We start from the raw sequence: 26,851 nt of genomic DNA, 5'->3' as shown, positions 1-26,851 counted from the left end.
TTCATGTGTGGCAACTATTTGCAGAACAAGCTAATGGGCTACTGAGTCAAATAAGTACTGAGGCAGTAAAAGGTGAGGTCCTGCTACCCTGGTCCCTGGCAATAGCAGAGCCTGGAAAGCAGGACCTTTCTCTCAGAGGCCCCTGAGTTCTTCAACAGTGACCCTGGAGGACCACCCTTAAAATGTCAGTAAATTCCACCTAACCAATCTAGCACCAGGGATGAAGAGACTCAACAGTCACTATAAACCACAGGTAATAATATCAACATTCTGGTGGAAGAAACGCAGAGGAAGAATCAGAACTCCTCCCATGAAGGGAAACAGAACAGTATAACAGAAGCAACAGGGAGCAAGAGGAGGCAAAAGACCCAACCCCAATCCTCCTGATAAGATTTAAGGGCCAAATTTTTCATTTCAATTTTTTTAACTTTCGTTTTAAGTTTTAAATGTTTATCTTTAATCAGAAAATGCCTTCAAATCTCTGCACCAGATCTGAGGCACTGAGTCCCATGAGTAAAATCAAAAGTGCGCCCATCGTGTTATTTCTGGTCACGTGTTACTTTAGCGACACAGGAATAAGTATGAAAAGGCTACTGCTATAGAAATAGCATCTTAAAACAGAACTGGAAGGAAGAAGGGAACCTACACTGACAGGAGGGGGGTGTGGTTGGGCACGGTGCTTTGCCTACAAAAGAATGAAAAATGGGATGGAAAGGACTTTTAAAAGATACCTTTCTGTTGTGGTATGAATGTTTATGTCCCCCTTAAAATTCTTATGTTGAAATCCTAACCCCTGAGATGATGGTATTAGGAGGTGGGGCCTTTGAGAGGTGATAAGGCCATGAAGATAGAGCCCTTATGAATGGGATTAGTGCCCCTTCTAAAAGAGACCCCAGAGAGCTCTCAGCCCCTTTCTTCCACTATGTGAGGACATGGTGAGAAAACAGCTGTCTTTGAACCAGGAGATGGGCCCTGACCAAATCTGCTGGCTCCTTGATCTTGGACTTCCCAGGCTCCAGAACTGTGAGAAATAAAATTCTGTTGTTTAACCCACCCAGTTTAATTATAGCAACAGACTAAGACACTTACCTAATGAGGGAAGGTAAATAAGCTGCAAAAAAAAAAAAAAAAGTTGAAAGTATGTGGAACAGTAGTTGCTTGCTTCAAAAATGAAGGCTTTTTAAAAAATAAGCAAAGTATGCAGGTGAGACGGAGGGAAAAGTCATCTGCTTCTAACAGAAATACATCAAAGCAATTACCTAATTTACACAAGGTATCACTTAGGCTAATGCTCACCTGCTTCCTGATGAGCAAGGAGTTGGCCAGAGTGCCTGCATTTTCCTTTATTTTTATCACTTGTTTATAATATTCAATTGCTTGCTTCCTTTGAATCTAGAAAAGAGAAATTTAATAAAAGCTTTGCATCCAAGAAGCATGGCATTCATCCATTTATCCAACAAACTTCACAGAATGCTGGCACTGGGGCTGGGGTTCAGAAATGAGGAAGACTAACCCTTGCCCTCAGAGAATTTCCCGAGGTAGGAGGAGAGATTGGAGGGTGAAACGGAGGACCAACCACCTGTGAAGGACACTGAGTGCAAACCTAGGGGTTTTGGACTTTAATATTGAAGTTTTCATTAAGACAGTGATGTGATCTAACTTGCATTTTAGAAAATTCACCTGGGTGCAAGTGCGGAGGATAAACTGAAGCAGGTGAGGCTATGGGAGGGGAGACCAGCTGGTCCAGAGGAAGAATGATAAGAGTCTGAGCTAATGCAGTGGCCACAGATGTGACCGGAGACCTGTTAAGTCTTGGCGTCACATGGAATGTGGTGGTCCTGGTGCTGGGAGCGCTGGCATCTGCACGTGCAGTAGGGTGATGAGGTTAGGAGCTTGAGCTCTGAGGTCAAGCGTGCCTGGTAATGATGCGGTGGTCAGGCACCAAGGCTCTGCAATCAGACGCCCCTGGTGCTAATCCTGGCCTTACCATTTGAAAGCTGGTCAAGCACTCTAATCTCCTAAACCTCGGTTTTCTCGTGTTCAAAATGAGGATAACAGAGCTGTTGTGAGGATTAAATGAGAAAATGTATGGAGTGGGTTTAGCATGGTGACTGATAATAAATACCACGAAAGTGTGTCGTTAAGATGGTGTCTGTACTGGGTGAGATGGGAGAAGATGCACTTTGTCAGGGAGAGGGGTGGATGTTTTCAGGCTTGAGAATGTTGACTCTGAACTGCCCGAAGACTTTGGATACCCAAACGGAGACGCCCAATAGGCAGATGGATGCACACGTGTGCAGCCGATGATGGAGGTCTGAGAAGGAGATGGAGACGAGAACCCACCGCCTTAGGGAATGCTGGCTGAAGCCCTGGGCACGGGCGAGGTTGCGGCACCTCGGCTGACACATGTAGAGTCCAAGAACTGAACCCAAGAGCACCACCATCTGGACGAGAGTCGGGAAGAGAAAGAGGAAACCCACGAAAGAAACCGAGAAGGCATCATCAGAGAAGACGGCCATGAGGGTGGGTAGCTCAGAAACCAGGAGAGCGTATTTCAGGAAGGGAGCAATGGATGCTGTCAAAAACTCCAGCAGCAGACGACCAACGAGATCAAAGTGCAAAGAGACACAACAAGGAAGTCCCTGATTATGTTCATGGGAGGAGGCGAAACGGAGTTGGGTGGAGGGAGAGGCGAACGACATCAACGGGAAGTGAGGCAGCTGAGACACTTGTCTGTGGAGGGGACACTGATGAAAGGACAGCTGCTGATGAATGGATACAAAGTTGAGAGAAAGAGTGATGACATTCACTGATTTCACTGAGAACATATCCCTGTTCCTCTTGAGCCAGTTTGCTCATTCTTCTCTGTCCTGGGGGCGGGGAGGGGAGGGGGGGAGTTGGGGGAGGGTTACTTTTAATTTTGTAATCTGACCTCATGAATCCATCCCTACCTATCCCCACTCTCCAAGGCCCCTTAGGACCCTCTGATCATTTCCCTAGTGCATGAGAGCTGTCTTGAGGGCCCCTGGCCACCAAGACAAAGGATCTCCACATGGTTGAGAGGTGAGTTGAGTGGCACAGCAAAAATCTCCCAGTCTTACAGACCTACCAGAGAATGGACTTGAGGATATGGGGAGGGGGTGGGGTGAGATGTGACAGGGTAAGAGAGTGTCATGGACATATATACACTACCAAATGTAAAATAGATAGCTAGTGGGAAGCAGCCGCATAGCACAGGGAGATCAGCTCGGTGCTTTGTGACCACCTAGAGGGGTGGGATGGGGAGGGTGCGAGGGAGGGAGATGCAAGAGGGAAGAGAAATGGGAACATATTGTATATGTATAACTGATTCACTTTGTTATAAAGCAGAAGCTAACACACCATTGTAAGGCAATTATACTTCAATAAAGATGTTTAAAAAAAAAAAATCTCCCAGTCTTAACCAATGTGGAAGATGTGGTCACCTAAGGACAACCTTCAATAAGAATAAAGGCTTCTCGGTCGTTTCGGAAGGCTGACTGTTGACAATGAGGTTTGGGAAGAAGACTGCCAAGTACGGTCAGCTCCTCTGACACAGAGGCCAGGCACGTTGAACGGCAGCAGTGTTAAGTGTCTGATGAGTCAGACATGCTGCCAGCCCTGGATTTATGGTGGGCAGCCCAGGATGTAGCGATGACTCAGTCAGTAAGCTACGTGTTTAGATTTCTCTTTTACGAGGCAATGGTTTTACTGTCAAGCTTTTCGCTTCTCTAAAGAAAGTCCTGTTCTCTGCTCACAGTGCTGACCTTAAGAGGAACAAAAGTAGGCTTATGTAGCGTCAAGGGCCTCAAAAATTCCCTGCTGGGGAGCAAAATAATAATACTAAGAACTCAATTTATCAATTCAGTGCGCCAGGCGTTCTTCCAAGCACTTTACATAGAAGATCTCTCAGTTCTCACCGTCATCCTACAAGGAACACACTATCACCACTCTCATTTTACCAACGAGGAAACAAATGAGACACCAACATGTTAAGTATGCGCCCAGGTTCTCACTGTTACCAAGCAGCAGAAACAAAATTTGAATCCAGGCAATCGGACCCCAGAGCCCAACATCTCAGCACTACTACAGAGCACTGGTAACTTTACCCTTAGAAACTCCTTTACTGGGGCTGCTCTTTTCAAGGTAAATATTCTTCGAAAGGGTTAACACTGATCTGCAGTTCAGCATTAGAGATGACTCACATCACATTCTTCTTGGGAGCAAAAGCCAGAAGAGGTCACCTCCCTGGTGAGAGGAAAATTCTCTCAAGGATGGTGGAAAGGGAAAAGTGAAAGGCAGGACGGCGAACAGGGAAGGGAGAGGGAGGAGCTACAAAAACAAAACCTCACAACTTTACAATTTCACCGAGAGCGTCCCTGGCCCTTCAACCAGCTGAACTGGCTGTGCAAGGGTGTAGGCTGGGCCAAAGGAAGGGTGTGGTGGACTGACTCTCTGTGGACTCACAAAGAACTTTCTCTCATACCAACCTGGCAAAGGAAGAAGTGGTCGAGCTTGGCAAATCCTAACACAGATTAGATCCGGACGGTAATACCTACAACCCCTCTTTTAAACACAGACGCTGACAGTCTCTCCTGACCAAACTCTACTCAGGCTCTTTCGAGCAATTTTCAACTCGGCCCCAACTTTTGGACTTCGCTGTTCATGTCTGCATTGTCCACCCAGCGAGAACCCTGCTCGGTCAGTTTAGCCATCCTTGATATCTGATCACCGTCCGTATCTACGCAGATTCCTCACCGCCACCATCCCCCAGGTGACGTCTGATCACCCTGGCCTGCCTTTAGCAAGAATCCTGTTACGTCTGTTTAGCCAGAATCCACCCCCATCCGTACCCCTGATGTTTCGTCTTAGTAACTTTCCGTCTACTGACCCCGCACACCCCGCTGCTTTTCCGTGTATTCGGAGGTGAGTCCAATCTGTCTCTGCCGCTGCAGAACCCCGCTGCAGAGGGGTCCCTACACCTATCACGAAGGGCCTGAATAAAGTCTGCCTTAACAAGTCTTTCTTTAACAAGTGTCACAAATACTTTTTTCTTTAACAGCTTTAGCAACGCCTTGTATGGAGAGCCCAGGAAAGCCCCACACGTGGCAAGAGAGTGAGAGGTCTTCCCCGGCGAGGAGGGGTGGCAGGAAAGTGCGTTCTGAGGCACTGCAGGCTCTGGCCTAGGTCTTGCAGAAGACAGACCAGTGGGGTGTGGTACCGGAGACACAGTCCACAGAGGCCTGAAGTACAATACATACATCTTCCTCACAAGGCCCGGGGTGATGCTGGGAGATGCCCACGATGGCATTGTCTTCCTTTTTACTTTTCCTCCTGCCAAAACCTCTACACGGTTTGTGGGCTAGGAGCTCCTTTCAAATATATCATGGTCAGTGTCCTGACAAACAGATCAGGGCAGAACTCTCAGGCACGGTGAGTCTCTCTGCACAAGGCTGGGACCAAAGAAGTGAGACGCCCCGATGAGTGACCCCTGACCTCCCTGCCACTAGTGGGGTTTTTTGGGGGGACTGGGTGTGGGGAAAGGAGACACACTACTTGAAACATTTTGTAAAAACTTACCTTTCACTATGTCTCAGTGGGAAAAACAGTAAATCCGCTAAAAATTCCATAATTTCTCCAACTAGGGTGTTTTTCTCACCAAACTTCTCCTGATATTTAAGCAATCTTGAAATTTCATTTTTGCAAGAGAAGCGTTTCTGGCAGCAGATCTGAAAATAAAATGCATGTGCGTGACTTACTGGGCACGATACATGTTGGCTACCTTCATTGTGTCACCAAAAATAATGCTCATAAACGTCCTTTATTCTATATAGGACCATACAAAACAGCAGAGCAGTTTATATTAGCAGAGGCTTGAGACTTTCAAAGTGATTGATAAGATGTGTGTACATCTTTATAAGAAACTAGGGCACTACTCTCAACCGCAGCACTATGGACATTTGGGGCCGGATAGTTTGTTGCGAAGGGTCCTTATAATGTTTGCCATCTCCCCTGGCCTGTACCCACTAGTTGCCAATAATGACACCCCCAGTCATGACAAGCTAACGCGCCTCCAGACATTGCCAAAGGCCCCATGGGGTGCAAGCCTGCCCCCGGTTGAGAACCACTGAATCAGAGGATGGAAATGTTACAATTCAGCCTTTCTTAACCCAATCAGTTAGTTGGGAAATGGATTAGCGAGTACGGGTTAAGTATATTAATCATAACAATAACAGCTAGTACAGAAAATAAAACATTTTCAAGCAAAAACACGCGTTTACATCAGAACACCTTCAGCGTATTTCATGGTAGCCTGGTCACAGGTGTTGCTGTACAGTAAGCTGGACATTTCAGTAGCACACTGCAGAATATGATTTTCTTTTAAGTACTCCTTAGATGCTGACTTCGCCAGGTTGTTCAGCACTCTGCCTGCAGGGAATAAATTTTGGCAAAGAAGATGAGGCTCAAGGCTTTTTTCCACAGAAGAGTTAAGATGTCACTAGGCAGAGTATTTAATATCATTTCTTCCTCGCTGCCAACAGCTGGGTTTTGTCTTAATAAATCAATTACTGACCTACATTGCATGGAGTTGGTTTTTCTACAACGAATTTGTGTGTGTGCAGAAGTTATAGGGCTGAGGAGCTGAGGCAATAGATTGAAACCAAATCCAAGTCCGTTTTGCAAATGAACAGGTCAGAAACAGAGTGAGAATATGAACGTAGTGAAACCAGCCGTCACCATGGTAACCAAGTCCTAGAGAAGGCAAGCCGGTACAGCCTTGCAACAAGAAACAATAAAATGGTACAGCCTTGGGGCTTCCCTGGTGGCGCAGTGGTTGAGAATCTGCCTGCTAATGCAGGGGACACGGGTTCGAGCCCTGGTCTGGGAAGATCCCACATGCCACGGAGCAGCTGGGCCCGTGAGCCACAACTACTGAGCCTGCGCGTCTGGAGCCTGTGCCCCGCAACGGGAGGGGCCGCGATAGTGAAAGGCCCGCGCACCGCGATAGTGAAAGGCCCGCGCACCGCGATGAAGAGTGGCCCCCACTTGCCGTAACCAGAGAAAGCCCTCGCACGAACCGAAGACCCAACACAGCCAAAAATAAATAAATAAATAAATAAAGTAGCTATAAAAAATGGTACAGCCTTACAACAAGAAACACGTGAATAACCCCATAAACCTAATTAATAAGTAATGGGCTGTACCTAGATACACACTGCCTTGGGAATGTACCCTTTGCAAAGGCCTAAATTTTGCTAGTTATTGAGAGTTAGATATTCTAACAATAATAGACTTCTAAAAGTAGACAGTTTTACGGTTTTCTAAGCCATACTTTGTTATGGAAAGGGATAAAAACCATAATTATATTTCAAGAAGGTGTTACTAGAGCATTGCTAGCAGTAAACAAAGCAGATTTAACTCCCTGTGCTAAGGAATTTAGTATTAATTATAAAGGATTACCATTAAATTATCAAAAAGCATCTTTCCCATCATCAACAGCACCCCATTCACTGGCCAGTGCCCACTCCAGGGCCTCAGGCCGTGCACCTGCACACCAGGGCAAGGCAGCCAAGTACCTGGTCTCCCTATGCCCCCTCTTAGCCAGCACATAATCCATTCTCCATACAGCAGCAAACGTGACCTCAAAACAGAAATCAGGCGATGTCATCCCCAGCCTAACTCCTGAAAGGCTTTCCCTCGCACTGATAATAAAATCCAAATGTTTCCTGGGGCCCGAGGCCCTGAAGGATGTGAGCCCAGCTGCCTCCTGTCCTTTGTTCACAAAGGCTTCTTCTTTTTTTTTTAATTTTCTTATTTAAGTATAGCTGATTTACAATGTTGTGTTAGTTTCTGGTGTACAGCAAAGTGATTCAATTATATACATATATATATACATGTGTGTACTTGTTCAGATTCCTTTCCATTATATGTTTGTTGTTACAAGACAGTGAATATAGTTCCTTGTGCCACACACACAGCAGGTCACAAAGGCCTCTTTTCATCGCTAGGACAAGCCGAGCCCTCTCCCACCTCAGCGCTCTGCACACGATGTTCCCTCTGCCAGGAACGCCCCCATCCCCACCACATGTTGCTCCTGCAGTCTGTCACGTCTCAGCTTCAATGTCCCCTCCTGGAGAGGCCCCTTGACCACCCTTTCACAGGTGGTCCCTCCCCCTGCTCACGCTCTACCTCCATCTCTTGTTTGTGTCTCTCACTGCATTTAGTACAGCCTGTAATTACTGCATGTGTCTGCTCCCTTGTGTGTCATGTGTCACCTCCTTTAGGGGGCAGCGTTGGTGACTCTGTCCTGTTCAAGCTGCTGGACTCAGCACAGTGCCTGGTGCACGACAGGTGCTCAGTAAAGAGTTTTTGAATGTGTGAGCCCTGGTCAGGCTGGAATCCCCTCCCCTCCCCCTTTATCTGCTTGCCTAGACCCTGAATCCCCACCTGACCCTCGTCAAGAGACCGGAAGTACAGTGCACTCCCATCAAAGCTGCTGCTAATGACACTGATCTACCTCTGAGCATTCCTGGTCACCAGGAGCCCACCCCACCTGCTGTTTTCGCCCCCTTGGAGAACCACACTTGTCTATACCAGGCCAAGGTCTGCCGAAATCCTTGGAACTCTATGCTTTGGACAGCCCGGCTGGCTCTAGAAGGCCAGTCCCAGAACCCACAGAAGCGTCCCTGGTTCCCACACTGGTTTCCTCTGCTCACCAAGGTCCCAGCATGTCCATGACCAGCCCTGCCTACATTAGGATGACTTAGAAGCTAGCCTGTATGTATGGAGGATTAGAGCTTTATAAATGCCAATGCTAGAAGAGATGCCACATAGCAAGGAGTAATGCGGACAGGCTTTAGGGTCAGAGAGGCCTAGCTTGGACCCCCAGCTCCAGAGGTGCTAGCTGTGGGAGCTGACGTAGTTGATTTCATCTCTCTGACCTTCAGTTTCTTCATCTGTAAAGTGGGGTAACTATATATACCACGTGAGGTATATTTGAAGGTAAAAGAGCTTGTGAGCATCAAGTGCCTTGTACATTGTAAACATGAAACGAATGATAACTGTTACTGTAAAAGTGGATTTACACTCCAAAATATATAAACAGCTCATGCAGCTCAATATTAAAGAAACAAACAACCCAATCCAAAAATGGGCAGAAGACCTAAATAGACATTTCTCCAAAGAAGACATACAGATGGCCAAGAAGCACATGAAAAGCTGCTCAACATCACTAATTATTAGAGAAATGCAAATCAAAACTACAATGAGGTATCACCTCACACCAGTTAGAATGGGCATCATCAGAAAATCTACAAACAACAAATGCTGGAGAGGGTGTGGAGAAAAGGGAACCCTCTTGCACTGTTGGTGGGAATGTAAATTGATACAGCCACTATGGAGAACAGTATGGAGGTTCCTTAAAGAACTAAAAATAGAACTACCATATGACCCAGCAATCCCACTACTGGGCACGTACCCAGAGAAAACCATAATTCAAAAAGACACATGCACCCCAATGTTCATTGCAGCACTATTTACAATAGCCAGGTCATGGAAGCAACCTAAATGCCCATCGACAGATGAATGGATAAAGAAGAGGTGGTACATATATACAATGGAATATTACTCAGCCATAAAAAAGAACGAAATTGAGTCATTTGTTGAGACATGGATGGATATAGAGACTGTCATACAGAGTGAAGCAAGTCAGAAAGAGAAAAACAAATATTGTATATTAACGCATGTATGTGGAACCTAGAAAAATGGTACAGATGAACCGGTTTGCAGGGCAGAACTTGAGACACACATGTAGAGAACAAACACATGGACACCAAGGGGGAAAAACCACGGTGGGGTGGGGATGGTGGTGTGCTGAATTGGGCGATTGGGATTGACATGTATACACTGATGTGTATAAAATTGATGACTAATAAGAACCTGAAGTATAAAAAAACAAACAAAAAAAAAAACAACTAATACTAAAAAAAATAAAGTGGATTTACAGGTGAAATGCAGAGAGGGTAAGTAGCTTGCCCAAGGTGACCTTTGATCTTACAGTAGACTGTAAAAACAGCTGTGATTCTCCATGCCAACCTGTACCCAACTCCCCTTTGCAATGTCACTCTGCACCAGAGTCTCTTTCTCTGCCATGGAATAAAGCCTGATGACTTGCTGTGACTAATCACATGCAGCAGAGGGGGTGTCATGCCAGTTCTGAGCCTAGGCGTAAACTTGTGCTCTCCCTCTCGGAATTGTGCAAGCCACTAGGTGAGCAGGCCTGGGCTGTCTTCCCGAAGGATGAGGAGCACGTGACCAGAACCCTGTCACCCAGCCAGACAACCACCAGACATCTGAGTGAAGTCCTCTGAGACCAGCCAGCCCCACTGGCCCTGCCAGCTGATCACAGATGTTTGCATGAGCCCAGCCCAGATCTGCTGAGCCTACCCTGGTCCAGGGGGATCCCCTTGGTGGCCCACAGACGTGGGCAATAATAAGTCGCTGTTGGTTTTATTTTATTATTTTTTTTTGCATGTGATTGAGTATTTATTCTAAACTAGGTACTCTACATCCATTTTTTTTTTGTTCCTTGCAACAATAATATGAGGTGAAAACCATTAGCATTTTAGAGTTAAGGAAACAAACCGAGGTACAGGGAGTGGCATTATGTTGCCATGGGTCATGACCATGCAGCTAGTAAGTGGTAGAGACCCAGGTCTCTCTGTCCTAAAGACTGAGCTCTGCACACCCATGAGTTAACCTGTCATAGAAAAGTTCCTTCGTATTCATACTCATCTGTATAAGGCAGCCGTTGGACTAGATGATCTTTTGCTTATAGTTCAAAAAGAGTAGGATTGTAGCTCAGAAAGAGTATGATTCTTTGTTGGCTGTTGGTTTTAATCTGTTGAGTTCTGGGGTGCTTTCTTATACAACGTAAGATAATTGACACAGCCGTTTAAATACGACATAAGTCTAGACATTATGTTTAGTCTGACTGCAAGTCAGTGAGTCAAAAATGCTCAGGATCTGCATTCACTGAACGTTCTTTGTTCTATTAGTGGTACCATAGCGGCGTCGGGCATCAAATACCGGAGAATAAAGAAACGAGCTACCATGAATGAGTACTTGACCATGTGTCACGCACCATTCTGTGTGCTTTACGGTCTCCCTGGAATGCTTTTAGTCTCACAATGACCATGCAATGTAGGTGCTATTTTTATTCCTATATTTTTACAAATATGACAACTGCGACCCAGAAAGGCTAAGTCTTGTGTCTAAAAGCAAAGAGCCAAAAAAATAAAAATTAAATTAAAATTAAAACAATTAATACATAAGTAAATAAATTTTTAAAATAAATAAATAAAAAGCAAAGAACCAGTAAGTGGAGAGGTGGGATTTGAACCCAGAAAGGCAGGCTTCACAGTCGAGCTCTGAGTGGCCCTCTTACTATTCAAAGCAGTGTGAGGTGCATCACAACAGCCTTCCACGTTCTAAAAGGGTGATCTGTCACAGGAGGAGTGCTCATGGTCAACCCTCACACGCCCAGCAGCCCAACAGAAAATCAAGCAAGCAAAGCACACACGCCCGTTTCCCTTTCTTCACAGGCGGGAGGAGCCCAGGAGTCTGACTCTGGACCACAAGGGTTTATGCCCCCTGCACGTGCCCACCCTACCTTTCTGCTTCACTAAGTCCTGGTTGTCTTTTAAGTTGCTGGATGAAAATTCCATCAGGTTGGACCACGCTTTCTGGAAATACAGGAAGCCTTCCTTCCTGAGTCATCCCTATTTCCAGATAGAGTTCCCTGATGGCATTCTGTACTTTGGGAAGCATTCCTGTCATGGACCAACTCTATACAAAATGAAAGAGAACACAGTCCTGAGGGGACACAGCCACCAGACACCCGCCCAAGAAAGGCTCATTTCATAATGAACTTGCAAAAGATTGCATGCTTTACAGCATTTCTTGCGGAATTCTAAATACTTATAAAATGAGCGTTATAGCGTAACATTTATGGGGAGACACTGCAAACCAAAAATAAATTTTGGAAAATATTTTCACAGGTTATTAGTCAATGGTAATGAAAATTTTTGAAGGTAAGAATAACATGGTGATGTCTTGCAGCTGTTAAAGCTCCCAGAGGAGGTATTATCTAAAATCCAAACGAACACCTAAAAACGCTGTCTATGTGGACCTTGCATTCAAGTGTGACCAGAGATCTGCTAACTTTACCTTCGATACACTTTTGCTTAGAATTTCAATTCCCTTTCCTGGTTTAGCATGTTTATTTCAGGGGTACTTAAACTTCATTACCTTAAATCACTCCTCTATCAAAACCTTATCAATGCATAAGAATACACTAGTTGGTTATACTCTTTTAAATGAGAGTTAGTTATTTAAATAATAATGAGTTATTATTAATATCTCATTTCAGAAAACTTAATACTAACAAGACTATATATGAATATGTTTGGTAACTAATAAAGCCCTATTCAAATGGTCAGTATTACCACCATCACTGGTTATGGAATACTTTATGCTGTACCGAAATGTTAGCCCGGGACAGGACTGACTGAGCCTGGCTCCCTGACGGGAATTCTTTCTGCTCTCCTGCACCTACTGAAAGTGACCTTCTACGGCTTGACCCGGAGCTTTCCAATAAGTGTCTTGTAAACAGGTTACACCTACTCTGAGATACTGACCTCAGCGCTGGAGGCAGCTGGTTGTGGTGTGGAATCCCTGGACCCACAGTCTTTTACACTCCCTCACGGGTATCTTCCAAAGTGCCCCCTTCTCGGCAGCTATCCTAGGTCTCAGCCCTAGTGCTCACACTTCCCATCCTCCACTTCAAGATGGCCTGCATGCTGACTTTACTGAGATCAAACCTACTCTGAAAGATTGCCCTCGGATATTGGTTAGAATCACGATTGGCTGCAATTAACAGAAAACCCAGACTAACAGTGGCTTGATTTCTCTCTCATGCGAAAGTCAGAAAGTGGATGACCCAGGGCTATAGACACACCACAGTGTCAGAGACACAGTTCCTCTTATCTCACTGTTTGACCTTGCCTGACCTCCATTCCCAAGGACACCTCTTGGTCTAAAATGGCTGTTGCATCACCAGCCATCACAGCCACAATCCAAACAGCAGGAAGGAGGAAAGAGGAGAGGGAGGACACACCCTTCACTTCATGGAAACTTCTCAGAAGTTATCCATAGCACCTCCATTTACATCCCATCAGCCAAAACTTAGGCATGTGCTCATATCTAGCTTCAAGGGAAGCTGGGAAATGTAGTCTTCTTTCCAAACAGTCCAGGAGGGGGGTGGGGACATTACTTACTACAAAAGGGGGACTAGATATTGGGAAATTATAGTCTCTGGTATACCTCACTTACCCTTTTCTTTTAAATTTCAAATTAGCAGTGTTTTCACCTATCTTCTTCCTTCCTGCCTATGCCAGAGGAAGGGATGCCCAACCTCCTTACCAAGGACCTGCCCCTTCCCAAGCTCGCGAAGTCCTGTGTTCCTCACAGAGTCCCCACCAGCATCTCCAATCCACCTCTCTCCCTGGCTCGTTTCCTGCTCCACACAAACACATAAATCCTGGATGAAACCTAACTTGAACCTGGTACTATCTTGACTTTTCATCTTTCTCCTTTTACTGACACACTTCTCAAACAGGTATTAACACATGTGCTTCCCCATTTCATTATCACACACTCACCTCTTAAAGCCCTGCAATTTGCCTCCTCCCACATATACCCCCTTCCATCTCAGGGGTTACCACTGACCTTCACCAGACCCAGGGGCCTTCTTTCAGTCCTCATTTGCCCAGGCCTCTAAGGAGCAGTTGATGCTGTTAGCCACTCCCTCTTTGATTTGGGGAAACTAGGATATCCTTATTCTCTTCCAATCTCTCACTCCTGTACAGGTTTTTTCTCTTTCCTCCTTTTAAGGATAAGTAATTTTCCAATAACCAATTCCTACTGTCATTCAGAGATCTTGTTTCCTCATGGTTTTAGCATTCACATGTATGTAGGTGTCTCTCCAGTCTCTTTCCAGACTTCTAATCCTATGTTTCCCCAGCTGGCTGGATACTCCCCTTGGGTATTTTTCCTGAACTGCAAACTCAGCAGTTTAAATGTTAAAAATTCATCATCCTCTCTCCAAATCCAGGCTCCTCTTTGAATTTCCCCACGTCCATCATCAGACTCAAATCCTCTGGGTTTCCTTGATTTCTCCCCATGTCATGGCCACGTTTCCAGTCAGTCTGAGTCAGGCAGAATCCCCTGTCGCAGGGAGGATGACAGCTCCCAATCTACCACCAGCCCCCAGTGGTCCTTTGACCCTTGAATCTCACTGCCCACATTGCCAGGAATACTAATCGGCGTGTCAGATGCAGCCATATGGTGTCAGTATCCTCTTGATGAAGACATGTCTTTTATTCCCCTCTTGCTCCAGGCCATCTGCTTCTTGAGGGCAGAGACCCCACGATCCAAGAATTGAGTTCTGTGCTTCCTGGGTATTCAGTAAACATTTGTTGATATGCCCAGTGATTGTGAAGCATTCTTAGGTCACGGTCTGTACTGGCCACCACCCGTGGAGCCCTGACCCAGCAAAGCTCTTAAACTGCATAACCTCAGTGGATATGTGCAGAAACCCTAGGAAATAGGGATTATTACTTCTCTACTACAAGCAGGGAAACTGAGGCTCAGTGAGGTTAAATCAATCCCCCAAGCTCACGTGGCTAGCCAGTAGGAGAACAAGGGTGTCCAACCCAGACCAGCCTATCTCCAAAGCGCTGCTCTGCACGTTTTTTTTTTTTTTTTTTTTTTTTAAGCAATTTTTTTTTTTTTTTTTTAAGATTTCTTTATTGATTGATTGATTGATTGCTATGTTGGGTCTTCGTTTCTGTGCTAGGGCTTTCTCCAGTTGTGGCAAGTGGGGGCCACTCTTCATCGCGGTGCGCGGGCCTCTCACTATTGTGGCCTCTCTTGTTGCGGAGCACAGGCTCCAGACGCGCAGGCTCAGTAGTTGTGGCTCACGGGCCTAGTTGCTCCACGGCATGTGGGATCTTCCCAGACCAGGGCTCGAACCCGTGTTTCCTGCATTAGCAGGCAGATTCTCAACCACTGCGCCACCAGGGAAGCCCTGCACGTTTTCTTAACAAGTGAGCCTCTGATGCATAAACAGAGGCCCCTTCACAAAAGTATCCTTTGGTTTTCCTGCAGCCTGATGCACCTACTGTGAAGGACTAGGGGGAGAGTCATGAGACTTACTTTCTTAACAAGCATACTTGCTGCTATAAATCAGGGTTTCCCAGCCTCAGCACTATTGACTTCTGTGCCTTCTAATACTTTGACATGGGGGGCGGCAGGGCTGGCCTGTGTCGTGTAGGATGTTTAGAGCATCCCTGGCCTCTACCCACTAGATGCCGTTAGCAAGCCCCCCCGCCAAGCTGTGACAACCAAAAGGTCTCCAACATCGCCAAATGGTCCTTGACAAACAAAATTGCCTCCCAGTTGAAAACCTCTGCACCAAAACTTTAAAATAACCTAATCTGAAGAAATTACAAAAGTGGTTTGGCACAGAATGTATATAGCACAAATAATAAGCTCTTTCCCCTCAAGAATGTTCAGTACATATTTCAAAGAAGTGGTTATTGCCCAAAATCGTTTTAGAACTTCTCTTTGGGAAGGGACTTCAGAGCCTAAAAAAATTATTCTGATAGTCTCCATGATGGCTAATCCCAAAGAACTGTTGCAAAAATATTTTGAGAATAAAATCATAAGACTGATGCCTCTGGAAGGAGTGCTTTGAAGTGGGAAATCCTCTCTGAACGTCTCAGCTTCGTCGTGCTTCCCATGCAGCCACCTTCTCCCTTCACCCCACCTACGCCACAGGTTACGCTTCATCACACTTGGAGATGCTGGCAGTGACTGGGAGCTCCATGAGGGCAGAAACTGTGCCTGCCTTGCCTACTGCTATCACCCCAACTCCCAGCACAGAGCTCAGGCTGGGCAAGGCCCTCAGGGAATGTTAGCCGAGTGGAGGACTGAGTGAATGAATGAGTGAGTGACTCAGTGAGTGAACGAGTGAATGGTTGAGTGAATGGCTGAGTGAATAGATGACTGAATGAGTAAGTTAATGAATGAATGAATGAGTGAATGAGTCAGTGAATGAGTGAATGAATGAGGGAATGACTAAGTGAATGAGGGAGTGGATGAATGAACAAATGAATGGATGAATGAATGAGTGGTCGACTGAGCGAATGGCTGAAATCAGGCACTCAGTGATGACCTAATAAAATAATTGGTGCTTTCCAGAAAGACACATGTCAGTGATGAAAATCTGGACCTCGTGGGGAAAAAAGTATTTGGTGCAGGGGGACATTCCATAATCAAAATAAGATATCAGAGAATCACTGGACTCTACTCTCTGAAAATGCAAGAGTGGTCAAAAGAGCTTAAATCAAACTCTTATTATCTCTTACCTAGGCCTCAGTTACTTTTTAACCCACGGATGGTAATAACAAAACAGCTTAAGATCTCACTGTGAGCCACGCATTGTTTGAAGTGCTTTGAGCTCCTGCTCACTTCACCCTATTCACAGCCCCATGAGGCAGATCTTAGAACCCTCAACAATGAGAAGTCTCAGTCAGAGGTTCAAATTTTTGCCAAAGTCGCACAGCAGGAAGTGCCAAAGCACTTTAAATCTGGGTCAGTCTGCAAACAGCCCAGGCTGATGCACTACTCCACACTACCTTCTAAGGACACAAAGTACTGGCAAATTCAAATTGATTCATTGATTCATTTGTCACATTTACTAAGCACCCAGAGGTTGTAATACACCATGGTACATACAAAAATTGGTAAACAAGCATGGCCTCTGCAATAAAGGGACTTGCAGATCTTGAGTCTTATAAATCTCTTTAGATAGAATTCCCTCTAGAAAGATGTATGTTGATGGAGCAGAGATAGAGCTTTATGAACATTTGAAGGCCTTTGTTTTGAAACAAAAATAGCTTTGTCTTGGGTTACACTACCCTTGGTCCATAAAATACTACAATCAGTAAAAATTTATAATTTTTTAAAGGACAGTTAAAGAATAGTTACAGTTATATGTCATGAGTGAGTTTCATTGTATTCAACAAGCCCAAACGTTTCTATTTCAGGAAAAGTAAATCAATAGAGGGACAAGATAATCAATCAACCTTCCCCAACATCTTTATGAAAATTATAACCACCTAGAGGGGTGGGATAGGGAGGGTGGGAGGGAGGCTCAAGAGGGAGGGGATATGGGGATATAAGTATACGTACAGCTGATTCACTTTGTTGTACAACAGAAACTAACACAGCATTGTGAAGCAATTATACTCTAATAAAGATGTAGAAAAAAAGAAAATTATAACCAACTCTTTAACCAGTATTTTATTAGTTTATTTCAACCCACTACTCTCGTTCCCATTTTGTTTTATGAACATTCCTGTCTTCCCTCCAAAATGACACCTATTGGTATTCATTCATTCAGTCGTGACTCCCATCTATTTACTGGTTGTTGTCACTAATATACAGTTTGGGACACAGATTAAAATCAAAGCTTCCTCACTGATGAACATAAGTAATAATTATTTATTATTCATTATTCATTAGTTTCTCTATTTGTGGACTAAATTATAAACAAACAAAGGTAAATGATATCTGAAAATACCTAACACAAATTGAATAACGTTTGAAGGATTTAAAAAATTATTTCCCAATTTACCTGCACTAACATGTTCTCAACACTCAAGAATAACTCTTCTGCTTCATTGGTCTTGCCCAGAAGCTTCAGAAATCTCGCAATAAAGAACATAATCGGCATTTGTCAGTGGCAGTAACCTCAAAAAGTCTGCATTCCAGCACTAGAATGGAAAGAAAAGTAAATAATCCTAAAGCATATTTGGAAAGGAACAAAGAGTGCTTACCACTTAATCTTGATACAAGTTAAATAGTAAATACATTTTCTATATTTCACTGTTTCTCTCTCAAAGGATCAGCACTTTGCTTTTATTAAGGTTTACATATATTACCAAGTATCTTAAACTACCACATGAAAAATGAAAGTCAAGGCCTTTAACTAATCCTCATATGTAAATTTTGAAAACCAGAGAGTCAAAAAAGAGTATTTCTCTAGCTCAATCCATATATTGTTGTCATTTGTATTTGGGAGTGATTTTCAGGCAAGAAATAAAAGACGTTTAAATTTCTTATACAATTCTGCCCTCTGTTGCAACTGTCTTGAATTACTAGCTTTAGCAGAAAGAACAAAATGTTAAAAGAACAAAATAGGGAGCATACCTCTGTGTGTGTGTGTGTGTGTGTGTGTGTGTGTGTGTGTGTGTGTGTGTGTGTGCAGTTATACCTTATCATATACAAATGAAAATATACAGAATTTTTGAACTTGAAGACTCAATTAAATACATGGTACCACGAAGTCATCATTTTCAGAATTTCTCTTTCCAAACATTCCAGTATCTAAACTTCTACATTTGTCCATTTGTTACATTTCAAACTGTTGTGCCTAATGTGTCTGACACAAACATATTCTTATTCCTCATCTGTTCCTTTGGACAAACTGTAGGCAACCCAGACCTTGGCTACCCTCTTGCTTTCTTCCTGCCAACTTTTCTGTGGATCCCCATTCATGCACGGAATAAATGTTCAGTGAACACCAATGTGTCAGGCAGCATTCCAGGCTCTGAACACCAAGCACAGCAGACGAGGGTGCAGCCCTCAGCATCAGGGAGGCTGCCAGGAGCCTCTGAACCATAGCTATGGTGCCTTGGGTTGGGGAGCAAAAACTAAACAGAGCCAGGGGAGAGAGAGTGCTGAGGGCCAGAGTCCAAGACATTTGTCTGCAGTGGCTGTCTGAGCAAAGGGGCCTGAGGTGGGTAAAAGAACTGAGGGGTGGAGCTAAGTGATGCGAGACCCTAAGAACCAGAAGTGGCTGCTCAGAACAGGCAGAAAAGGGCAGTGTGGACACAAAGCTAAGGGCCAGGATTCTGTCTAGAAGTGGGACTTCCGCACATTCCAAGAGGGTTACTAAGTCCAGACTCCTGTCAAGAGCTCAGGTTGGGATGGATGGTGTTCATCACTAAGGGGCCATTCAGCACCCACACCATGCCTGGTGTTGCTCCAGGCACTGGGGATACAGCAGTGAACACCAGGGATACAGCAGTGAACACGAGAGGTAGAGCCCTGCTCTCAAGGAGCTTATATTCCAGCAGCTGGGAGGGTCGGAGGCAGGGGAGAGGGGAGCAGAGATAGACAATTAAAAAAAGAAACAAGACAAAGTCTGGTAGCAGTAAAAGCTATGAAAAGAATTAAAACATGTTAACATAACAGAGAATGACTAAGTACAACGTTAGATTGGGAGGTCACGCTGAGAGGGTGACACTGCAGCGAGATCTAAATAACCAGAAAGAACCAGTACTACAATGAGTGGGAAGAACATTCCTGGCAGCAGGAACAGTTGGTGCCAAGGCCCAAAGGCAGAATGTACTTGAAGGACAGAAAGAAGGCCAGGGTCTTACAAAACGATGCTACCCAGGCATGCAGGGGCCAGATTGTATATGGCATTGTAGGCTAAACTGAGGAGTTTAGATTTTAGTATAAGTGCAATAGCAGACCAGTGGAGTTGTCTTAATCTGCAAAGTGACATGATCTGGTTTACATTCTTAAAAATTCATCTTGGCTACTATGCAGACAATGGACTTTGTAAGAACAAAAATGAAAGTAGGAAGACCAGTTCAGAGGCTGTTACAACAGGCCAAGGGAGAGGGGATGGTGGCTAGGGCTCACTAGAGTGATGCTAGTGAAAAGCCGAGGTTAGTATGACACCTCTAACCTCTCCTCTTCAACATCATCCTGGGAGTCCTAGCTAGTGCAATAATACAGGAAAAGGAAATAAAAGATATAGATATAGATATAGATATAGATATAGATAGGGAAGGAAGAAATAAAACAGTCTTTCTTCACAAATGACATGATAGTCTATGTAGAAAATCCAAAAAAATAAACAAAAAACCTCCTGGAAATAATAAGCATTTATAGCAAGGTTACAGGATACAAGATTTATATTCAAAAGCCAATTGTGGGACTTCCCTGGTGGTCCAGTGGTAAAGAATCCGCCTTCCAATGCAGGGGACGTGGGTTCAATCTCTGGTCAGGGAACTAAGATCCCACATGCCACAGGGCAACTAAGCCTGTGCGCCACAACTACTGAGCCCACACGCCTCAACTAGAGAGCCCGCGTGCCACAGCTACAGAGCCCACATGCTCTGGAGCCTGGGTGCTGCAACTAGAGAGAACCCATGCACTGCAAGGAAAGATCCCATATGCTGCAACTAAGACCCAACGCAGCCAAAAAAAAAAAAAAAAAGGCCAACTGCTCTCCTATGTACCAGCAATGAACAATTGGAATTAGAGATTTAAAACATATTACTATTTATAATAGAACACCAAAAATGCAGTACTTAGGTATAAATCTAACAAAATATGTATATGATCTATATGCATAACACTACCAAAGTCTGATGAAAGATATCAAAGAAGATCTAAACAAACAGATATACCATGTTGATAGATTGGAATGCTCAGCACCGTTAAGATGCTTGACCTATAGATTCAATGCAATCCCAATAAAAATCTTCTATAGATGTCCAACCAACCTTTGACAAAGCAGCAAAGACAATTCAATGGAGATAGTATAATTAACAAATGGTGCTGGAATAATTGGACATCCATGTGTAAAAAAAATTAATCTAGACACAGACATTACACTTTCACCAAAAAATTACTCAAAATTGATAATAGACCTAAATATAAAATGAAATACTATAAAACTTTTAGAAGGAAATGCAGAAGAAAACCTATGTGACCTTGGATTTGGTGATGAGTTATTAAATACAATACCAAAAGCACAATTCATGAAAAAATATTAAGTTAGACTTTATTAAAATTTAAAACTTCTGCTCTGTGAAAGTCACTATTAAGAGAATGAAAAGACAAGCCACAGACTGGGAGAAAATATTTGTAAAATATATATCTGATAAAGGATTTCTATCCAAAATACTCAAAGAACTCTTAAAATTCAACAATAAGATATGTAAAGATGCTCAACATTGTTTGCCATTAGGGAATTGCAAATTAAAACAACAATAAGATATCACCACACACCTATCAGAATGGCTAAAATCAAAAACGTTGACAATACCAAATGCTAGCAAGGATACAGAACAATAGAAACTCTCATTCACTGCTCGTGGGAATGCAAAATGGTACAGTCCCTTCAGAAGACGATTTGGCAGTTTCTTATAAAGCTAAACATAGTCTTACCATACAATCCAGCAATCATGTTCCTAGGTATTTACTCAACTGATTAATAAATTTGGCATGCAAATGTTTATACCAAACGTTTGTCCTTCAATAGGTGAATAGGTAAACTGTGGTACATTCGTTACCCTGGAATATTATTCAGCATTAAAAAGAAATGAGGTGTTGGGATTTCCCTAGTGGCGCAGTGGTTGAGAATCCGCCTGCCAATGCAGGGGACACGGGTTTGATGCCTGGTCCGGGAAGATCCCACATGCCGCAGAGCCACTAAGCCCGTGCTCCACAACTACTGAGCCTGCACTCTAGAGCCCGCAAGCCACAACTACTAAGCCCATGTGCCACAACTACTGAGCCTGTGCTCTAGAGCCCGTGAGCCACAGCTACTGAGCCTGCGTGCCACAACTACTGAAGCCCGCATGCCTAGAGCCCATGCTCTGCAACAAGAGAAGCCACCTCAATGAGACGCCTGCGCACCGCAACAAGGAGTAGTCCCCGCTCGCTGCAACTAGAGAAAGCCCGCGCGCAGCAACAAAGATCCAACGCAGCCATAAGTAAGTAAGTAAGTAAGTAAATAAATAAATAAAAATATTTCTACTACTTAAAAAAAAAAAAAAGAAAGAAAGAAATGAGGTGTCAAGCCATGAAAAGACATGGAGGAATCTTAAATGCATATTCTTTTTTTTTTTTTTTTTTTAGTATTTGTTTATTTATTTATGGCTGTGTTGGGTCCTCGTTTCTGTGCGAGGGCTCTCTCCAGTCGTGGCAAGCGGGGGCCACTCCCCATCGCGGTGCATGGGCCACCCACCGTCGCGGCATCTCTTGTTGCGGAGCACAGGCTCCAGACACGCAGGCTCAGCAATTGTGGCTCACGGGCCCAGCCGCTCCGCGGCATGCGGGATCCTCCCAGACCAGGTCTCGAACCCGTGTCCTCTGCACTGGCAGGCAGATTCTCAACCGCTGCGCCACCAGGGAAGCCCTTAAATGCATATTCTAATCAAAACTGTGTATAACATCCCTGGCAGCTTAGAGAAGGGCAGTGATGGTGGAGGTGGACACGTTTGAGAAACATTTAGGAAGTAAAAAATGCCAGGACTCAGTGATGAAACGTATTTGGGGAGGGGATAAAGGAGAGAAAAGTGTCAAGGATTACTCCAAGGTGGTAAATTGAGAGACAGTCCCTGGAACAGACCCTGTTTTGGAGGAATGTTCATGAGTTCAGTTTTAGATGTGTTGGGTTTGAGGAGTTTTGAAGACATCACCCAAGTGGAGAGTTAAGTAGGACGTTGGGTATGTGAATCTGGGGCTCAGACGAGAAGCATGGCTGGGGAAGTAAATGTGCGAGTCACATACACATGAACAATCACTAAAGCCATAGACACAGGTAATATTCTTACAGTGGAATTAATGAATGAGAGAAGAGCCTTAAGGAATTCTAACACTTAGAAGCCAGGTAGAAGAGGAGGAACTAAAAAAGCCACAGAAAAGCTACAGCCAGAGAGATGGAAGATGAACCATGGGAGTATATACCAGTAAAACGGAGACCAGAATGTTTACAAGAGGAGGGCCAGGTCAAAAAATCCATTGATGTTAAGAAGTCAAGTCAGACAAGGACTGAAAATGTTCTTTGGATGACCTGTTCATGATCTTGCCTATTTTTATTGAAGTATTCATCATTTTCTTATTGATTTTAAGAGCATTTTAACCTATTAGAAATATTGCTATTAATCCTTTGCCTGTTGTGTGTATTACAAATATTCTTCCCAGTTATCTCTTGCCTTGTAGTTGTGTTTCTGATTTTCTCAGAGTTGATTTGTGTTGTTTTGTTTTACATACGGGAACTTCATGTGTTTATTTAGACAGATTTATCAATTATCTTCTCTTTCATGATTTACTCTTTTGCTTTCTTGCTTAGACTCATCCATATTTTCTTAGAGTTTTCTTTATATAGAATTTCACTTTCTTATATTTAACTCTAATCCTCCTGGAATTTATTTTGGTGCAATGTTTCAGGTAACTTAACTATTTTTACCAAATAGTGTATCATTATCACAGCACTACTTATTCCATAATCCATCTAATTTGAAAAGCTTCTATCATTTACTAATTTCTTATATCTGTACCTGAGTCTGTCTGAGCATTCTATTTTGTTCAACTATTTTTGCTGCCAGTAGCATTTTTAATATTATTATTATTGCTTCATAATATGTTTAAATAACTTGAAATTCAAATTGCCCTCATTATTTTAAACTCTTACTCTCGTATATTTTTTCTCCAAGAATTTTGAAATCATTTTGAAAATTTAGAAATGTTTTCATCCCATTGGGGTTTCAGTTAGAATTGTCTTACATCTATAAACCAATCGGGGAAGAATTGACAGCTTTATAACATTGAGGTGCCCCATCCTAGAATATGGTATGTCTCCCTACACACTGAAATCTTATTTTCTGTAATTCTGAAGCTTTTTTTTATAAGAATAAAGATTGTGCACATTTCTTATTAAATTTATTCTTAGATATTTCATATTTTCTGTGGCCATAGCAAATTGTGCCTTTTATTCTTTTAATTTTTCTGTAGAGCTATTTTGTCCCATTTACCCAAAATATCTAAAGGTATCAAGGGCAAAGATTCATACATTAATCATGAAAAGCTGGTGTTTTCCCATGTACTACATTCTTCTGACAAGATCCTGGAATGTGATGCATTTATCCTTTGCCCTAATAGGAAAGCCTGCCCCTTAAAAACAAGATGATTCTCCTCACCCCACCCCCTCCACCACCTGGAGACATCTGTCAAGATGCAGCCAGGTTGGGACTCATCCTTCTGCCACATCTTCCTCTCACCTTTGACATTGTCCAAAAATGCAACTGCAGCCAGAAATGGGTTTTCTTCACTTTGATGTGACCCAGGGCTCCAGCCAAAATCAAAAGTATCATGTCGAAGAGAACCTATAAAAACGGACCTGACCATAAAATTTGACTTCTTGACTCAAAGACCTCTCTGCTGGCCTATCAATCAGAGATGCAGCTTCCCCAGCCGGCGCTGCTGGGTAGGGTGGGTGGCGGGGCGGAGGGGGTTCAGGAAGCATCAAAGGAGAAGCGAGCCCCAAACTCAGAACTGCGCATCGTTCCATCAAGCCAAGAAATTAGGCGTCTTGTTCTTGTTGCAGCCACTAGAGGGAGCCAAACCACACAGTCGGGAGGGAGAACTGAGAACAGGGCATACAGAGCAACAGCCTGGTGGACCAGGAGAGATGTCAGACTGTCTTCCACCCCAGTCAAACTAATGCCACTGGGCACTCTTAGAAAACTCTCACTTTTAAAGGAACCGACCAGAAGCAGGTAGGGGTCAAAAGTATAAGTAGCTTATTTACCTTTCAGAACGGAATGCAGATAAGGAAGAAGGAGCCTCAAGAAGAGAATTCTTAATCATCTCCCGCATGGGGAGGGAGGCTAGGCACGGTGGTTGGAAGGATGCTCTGAGGTCCCCATGAATCGGGGCTTTCTTGCTACTTAAGGGAAGTGTGCCTACCTGGAAAGCTCCTCTCCACCCAGCAGCAGGATCTGGCCTTTCCTTCCTCAGGTCACTTCTCCCCGCTGGTGGATCTGGGGAAAGGAATTTCTGTCCTACATCCACTCCCCAGCTGGGCCAGTCCTGCTTCTCAGGCGTGGCTGGCTCTACCTGTGCTCTTGGCCCTAAACTCCTGCCCCCACCAGGGCGCCTCGCCCCACCTGGGCTTGTGCTTCCAGAAGGCGGTGGCTTCCCGGGGCCGCTTGCTGTCCCCTCTGACCCACACTGCCCTGAATGTGGAACACGATGGCTTCTCCCTCCTGCCCCCAAACGTTTGTAACAGACTTGCTAAAAATGTAGGGGCATCAGAGCAGAGTTTCAACATGGCACAGAGAAGAAAATCATTTAAAATGGAATATTAGACACTCAATGAAATGCATTTAATTGATATCCATTCTCACGTTGGGAATTTCTAACTCCCTAGTCTCCTGGTTTTCCTCCTCTCTCTGTAACCCCTCTTTCTCTTCTCCTCGCTGCGTCCTTCTCCTCTGCTCACCCCTCGGAGTTTTGTCCTAGGCCCACCCCCCTTCTTCCTGTCCCTGGATGCCCTCATCCCCTCTCCTGGCTTCAATGCCCACAATATGCATGTTTCCCTGGCCCGGCTGTCTTTCCCTGAGCCCAGAGAATATCTCTTCCCAACATTCTTCCATCACTCCAAACTCAACACAGCTTCTGTCCCCTAAAGCTGCTCCTTTGGGAGTGTTTCCTGTTTCGGCTGATGGCCAGTCGTTCCAGTCAGAACCATGGGAGTCATCTTTGACTCCTCCATCTCCTGTACCCACCTTCAAGTCCTGTGGATTCTACTTCCCAACCTTCCCCTGCGTCTCCACTGCCTCCCCCTAGTCGGAGCCAACATCGCCTCTCACCTGGGTCATCACCGCTATCAGATGTCTGGCAAGCCATGCTCGTCCCTTTTTTATTGCATTCGTCACACCGCACCCAGAGCGAACTTTCAAAACCAAACCTGGCACCACCTTGCTTCAATCCCCGATGCCTCCCACTGCTCTTCAGATCAGAGCCAGGTCCTTAGCTTGACCCTCCATACTTGGGTGCCTGCCTGCCTCTGCAGCCCCGGGACTCCCTTCATGCCCACCTCTCATGTGCCCATACTGGACTTGTTCAGCCCTCCACGCTCCCCACTCTTCCTCCCGACTCTGGGTGGCTGTTCCCTCCGCCCTTTGTCCAACTAGCTCTCACTCATCCTCCAAGTCTCAGACGAAATGTCACTGCTTCGGGGTGACGTCCACTGTCCCTGAGGCCAGGTCACACCTCCCCGCTCTAGGCTCTGTGCCTCCACTGTGTACCACTCCCCTCAGGCCGAACTGCTCCACAGTGTCTATCTTTCACACGCCAGCAAAAGCTCCATTAAGGCAGGAACCACCTCTGTCGTATCCATCGCTGTATCCCTGGCATGTAGCATCATGCTTGGCATAACCTAGGCACTCAGCAAATACTGTTGAATTAAGTTGGAGGAGTGGCAGCGTTTGCCCAGACCTTTCAATAAAGAGGGCAGCTCTCCTGAAATCGTAGACTATAAAACAGGATTTCTCGAAAACCTCTTTGAAAGAATATTCCAGCTGCACCCAGAAGGGCAGATTGACTCCAGGTTGTGTGCAGCTGCATAACCATGGCAGAAAAACAAATGTGTGAGGAGGCCCAGGCAGCCAATTAGACCTCCTGTGGTTATTATACGGGATTCCTGCTATAATTAAACCTTGTTCTGATGAATCTAATGCATCTTCTATCGCTTAGGTGATGATACTTGGCCTTGTGATTTGTACTTTTAGCAACCCCAAAAGGAAAAAATAGGAACCTACACAGTCCTGGAGGGACTTCAAGGATCCCCCCCATCCCCCAGCCCTGCACACACACATGGCCATGGGCTGACTCTGCC

At 44.5% G+C, this 26,851-nt stretch overlaps 1 long non-coding RNA gene across 2 annotated transcripts; it reads right to left on the bottom strand.

The window, feature by feature from the left end:
- Positions 1–1,295: 1,295 nt before the first annotated feature.
- Positions 1,296–18,302, bottom strand: LOC103013934 (uncharacterized). 2 transcript variants are annotated; one of them, XR_449629.2, is made up of 4 exons: positions 17,780–18,302; positions 6,300–6,447; positions 5,599–5,747; positions 1,296–1,392 (listed from the first exon to the last, which is right to left on the bottom strand). It is a non-coding gene; the product is annotated as an uncharacterized LOC103013934 (long non-coding RNA). The 2 variants fall into 2 exon arrangements; XR_449630.2 differs by having other exon boundaries at positions 6,310–6,447.
- Between the last annotated feature and the right edge of the window lie 8,549 nt (positions 18,303–26,851).

Source organism: Balaenoptera acutorostrata, chromosome 11 (assembly GCF_949987535.1).
Source record: "Balaenoptera acutorostrata chromosome 11, mBalAcu1.1, whole genome shotgun sequence".
NCBI classification, from domain to species: domain Eukaryota; kingdom Metazoa; phylum Chordata; class Mammalia; order Artiodactyla; family Balaenopteridae; genus Balaenoptera; species Balaenoptera acutorostrata.
The sequence above is the reverse complement of the archived record's forward strand: the minus strand, read 5'-3'. Positions and strand labels throughout refer to the sequence as shown.